This window comes from Colobus angolensis, unplaced genomic scaffold (genome assembly GCF_000951035.1).
Source record: "Colobus angolensis palliatus isolate OR3802 unplaced genomic scaffold, Cang.pa_1.0 Scaffold124, whole genome shotgun sequence".
Classification (NCBI taxonomy): Eukaryota; Metazoa; Chordata; class Mammalia; order Primates; family Cercopithecidae; genus Colobus; species Colobus angolensis.
In genome coordinates this window covers 7,385,694-7,390,620 of record NW_012113586.1, presented here as the reverse complement: position 1 = coordinate 7,390,620, position 4,927 = coordinate 7,385,694, and positions in this window count along the sequence as shown.

Genomic DNA, 4,927 nt, shown 5'->3' with positions numbered 1-4,927 from the left:
GAGACTCCGTCTCAAAATAAATAAGTAAATAAATAATAAAAGTACAGTTAGCCAGGCGTGGTGGCACATGCCTGTAATCTCAGCTACTTGAGGGGCTGAGGCACAAGAATCGCTTGAACCCGGGAGGCGGAGGTTGCAGCGAGCCGAGATTCGAGATTCTGCGGTTGCACACCAGCCTGGGCGAGAAGAGCGAAAGTCCGTCTCAAAAAAAAAAAAAAAAAAAAAGGAAAGAAAACCAGGTAAATAACCATTCAGTTGGCACAATGATGTGACAAAAATCAACAAGGTGGCATACAAATAACTGAAGTTTTAGAAACACTGATTTACTAAGTCTCTTCACGTTAGCAATAAAGAAATCAAGGACCAAAAGGGTGAAATTTAAGGTTGGTAAGAAATAAACCTGGGATTACACCTAAATCTTCTGGAGCTCCAGTGGTGGTGTCCTTCCCAGCACCCAGGCTGCCTCTCCATTCAACTCTCTACACTAGATATCTTCATTAGGGATCTTTTATTTTAAAATAACAGCTTTATTGAGATATAATTCATATATCATAAAATTCACCCTTTCAAAGTGTACAATTCAGTGGGCACTGAATTAATAGATTTAGAGTGGGGCAACCACAATTTTAGAACATTTTTATCATCCTCAAAAGAAGTCCCATATCAATTAGTAATCACTTCCCCTTCCTGCCAAACCCCTAGCAAAAATTAATCTATTTTGTGTCTCTATGGATTTGCCTATTGTGGACATTTTCATGTGAATAAAGTAATATATGGTCTTCTGTATCTGGCTTCTTTAATTTAGCTTAATGCTTTCAAAGTTCATGTTGCAGCATGTATCAGTACTTCATTTCTTAATTATGGAAGAATAATATTCCACTGTATGAATATACCACATTTAATTTAATTTAATTTAATTTAATTTAATTTTTTTTTTGAGATGGAGTTTCACTCTTGTTGCCCAGGCTGGAGTGCAATGGTGCGATCTCAGCTCACCACAACTCCCGCCTCCCGGGTTCAAGCAATTCTCCTGCCTCAGCCTCCCAAGTAGCTGGGATTACAGGCATGCGCCACAGCCTGGCTAATTTTGTATTTTTAGTAAAGACAGGGCTTCTCCATTTTGGTCAGGCTGGTCTTGAACTCCTGACCTCAGATGATCTGCCTGCCTCGGCCTCTCAAAGTGCTGGGATTATAGGCGTGAGCCACCACCCCCAGCCTACCACGTTTTATTTACCCATGTATCAGTTAATGGACACGTGGTTTGTTTGTTTTGCCATCATGAAGAATGCTGTTATGAACGCTGGTGTGCAAAATTTTATATGGAGCTATGTTGTCATTTCTCTTGGGTACCTACCTAGGAGTGGAACTGCTGGGTACATGGTATGATTGGGGTTCTTGATGGCAAGCAACAGAAAATGTCTCTGGCCCCCTTGAACAAAGAGGAAATTTACTAGCAGGATAGTGGAGGCTTCCAGAATCCACAAAGGAGAAGCTGAAGAGCTGGGCCTGGAAAATGGGGCAAGAGCCAGAAGGACTTCAGTGGTCAGGCAACGGAGCTGCAGGCAGCACCACCCCATAGAAATGCCTGGGCCTGGGCACTGCTGCAGCCTGCTCTTCTGGCTCTGGTCCAAGATTCAAAGTCTAGGAGAGAGCCTCCAATTGGCCAAGGCTGTGAATCACTCCCCTTCTCCCCACAAGCTCGGGGCCAGGGAGACGAATGATGGGACCACTTCAGCCCCACAGCATAAGAGAGGCATTATACAAGTGACAATTTCTCCAAAAGAGAAATTAAGGCAACAATTTCAAGTTGGAATTCGGGGGAATGCTGGATACCAAACAAAAAGAGAAGTGTAATACAGCAGGGCCAGGTGATGAGGGGGGAAAAGCCAACATAGAGAGGAGGGAGAAAGCAAGGGAGGAGCAGAGGAAGGGAGCAGAGCCACTGCCTTAAGCTCACTCTGAAGCCACAGAACCTCTGGATTTCCAGTTACATGAGCCAGGGTGACTTGGATTTTCTCTTGCTGGCAGCCAAATGCATCCTAACTGATGCAGTAGCGATTACACATAAAAGCCAACTAGAGATAGAAAAAGGCAAGGAAACCAGTGAGAAGAACTTGGGTCTAGCCCCGTTTCTGCCAGATGCCTCTCAGCCGAAGCATTTGATTTCTGAACCTCAGTTTTCTCCTTTTTTCATAGAGTTGCGAAGTGAAATGAAGGATGTAAGAGCCCTGTATAGACTAAAGTGCAAAGGACTTCCCCATAGGCTCTTATAACCAAACAAGACAGAAGCAAAAACATGGTAATAAACGAACAAACAGATGTTTTCTCAAAGGCTTTAATATTCCAGGTTCCCATTTGGCCTAAGTTTTCATGAGTTCTTTATACTTGGCAGCTGGGTGGGAGGTAGTGGGGGGTAAGAGAAGGAAACACTTTGAAGTAGAATGAGGTCAAAGCTGATCATTAAACAGCGTGTAGATTTGGGGAATTTGCTTTTCCTTTTCTCTCTATTCTTAAAAAGCATTGGAGAAACTGTAGGAGGGGAAGGAAGGAGGGTGGCAGATGTTTTCCCTTCATTCTCTTATTTTATCCTTACAGCAGCCCTTGGAGGTAGGGATGATTACCTCCATTTTTCAGAGGTGGAAATGGTTCAGAAAGGTGAAGTCACCCACTGTAGGTATGAATTTGAACTCAGTCCCAACAGATGTTAGATGCCAGGCTCTTTTCAGTACACCTCACCAACTCCCAGGAAACATAAAAACATACTCCATTATATTCCATTTGGTATCTGAGCTTCAAAAATTTAAATGAAGTGTACAGAGGGTTAAGGGAAGGAATTGTTCCCTCAGGTTAACTCCAGACATTCTTTTTCCCTAAGGGAGGCAACTGTGGTATCAAAAGAACATGGCCATCTGTGTAAATACCAAGGGTATCTTTAAAGAATACTCAAGAAACTGGTCACAGTGGGTGACTTGAGGGTGGCAGGAGAAGAAACCGGGTCACTTGGGGATAGGGAAGATAAAAACTTTCTCTTCATTGTTGGCCTTTTCCTTCATTTCTTTCAATTAATAAACATTTTTAGAGCAGTTTTTGCATCACAGCAAAATTACATGGAAAGTACAGAAATGTCCCATGTCCCCCATCCCCACACATGGACAGTCTCCCCCACCATCAACATTCTGCCCCGGGGGGTCCATTTGTTGCAATCGATGAACCTACGTTGGCACATCATTATCGACAAACATTCATGGTTTACATTAGGGTTCACTCTTGGTGTTGTACACTCTGTGGGTTTTGACGAAAGTGTAACGACATGTATCCACCATTGTGTTATCATACAGAGCCGTTTCTCTGCCCTGAGAATCCTCTATGCTCTGTCTGTTCATCCCTCCTTCCTCTCACCTCTGGCAGCCACTAATCTTTTTATTGTCTCCATAGTTTTGCCTTTTTCAGAATGTCATATAGTTGGAATAATAGAGAATGTAGCCTTTACAGATTGGCGTCTTTCACCTAGTAATATGCATTTAACTTTCCTTCATGTCCTTTCATGGCTTGATAGTTCATGTCTTTTTAATGCTGAGTAATATTCCATTGTTTGGATGTACCAGTTTATCCATGAACCTACTGAAGAACATCTTAGATGGTTCCAAGTTTTGACAATCATGAATAAAGCTGCTATAAATACTTGTATGCATGTTTTGTGTATACTTAAGTTTTCAACTCCTTTGGGTAAATATCACAGAGTACAAAATGCTGGATCACATGGTAAGATTATATTTTGTACAAAACTGCTGAACTGTCTTTCTCTTTTTTTTTTTTTTTTTTTTTTTTTTGCTGGAGTACAGTGGTGTGATCTTGGCTCACTGCAACTTCTACCTCCTGGGTTCAAGGGATTCTCCTGCCTCAGTCTCTGGAGTAGCTGGGATTGGAGCCATGTACCACCATGCCCAACACATTTTTGTATTTTTATTAGAGACAGGATTTCACCATGTTGGCCAGGCTGGTCTTGAACTCCTGACCTCAGGTGATCCTCCTGCCTTAGCCTCCCAAAGTGCTGGGTTTACAGGTGTGAGCCACCGTGCCCAGCCCGAACTTTCAAAATGGCTGTACCATTTTACATTCCCACAAGCATTTCATGTTGTGTTTTGGTTGGCCATTCTAATAAATGTGTAATGCTATCTATTTTTGTTTTAATTGGTAATTTTTGAATGGCATATGAAAGTAAGCCCTTGTTGAGCATCTTCCTTCCTTTTTTTTTTTTTTGAGACAGAATATCATTGTGTTGCCTAGGCTGTAGTGCAGTGGCTATTCACAGTATTCACAGGTACAATCATAGTGCACTGTAGCCTTGAGCTCCTGGCCTCAAGCAACCCTCCTGCCTCAGCCTCTGAGTAGCTGGAACCATAGACACATGTGTTAGGCCATTCTTGCATTGCTATAAAGAAATACCTGACACTAGGTAATTTATAAAGAAAAGAGGTTTAATTGGCTCACAGTTCTGCAAGCTTTATAGGAAGCACAGTGCTGGCATCTGGGGAGGCCTCAAGAAGTTTACAATCATGGTAAAAGTTAAAGGGAACCAGGCACGTCACACGGCCAGAGCAGCAGCAAGAAAGAGAGTGAGTGATTGGGGAGGTGCCACACATTTTTAAATGACCAGATCTTATGGGAACTCACTGTCACAAAGACAGCACCAAGCCAAGAGGGATCCACCCTTATGATCCAAACACCTCCCACCAAGCCCCACCTCCAGCATTGGGGATTACAATTCAACATGAGATTTGGGTGCGGACAAATATCCAAACTATATCAGTGTGCGCCACCACACCTGGTTTGAGCATTTTTTATATGCTTACTTGCCACCTGTATATCTTCTTTGGTAAAGTGTCTGTTCAGGTCTGTTGCCCATGTTTAAATTGTTTTTTTTTTT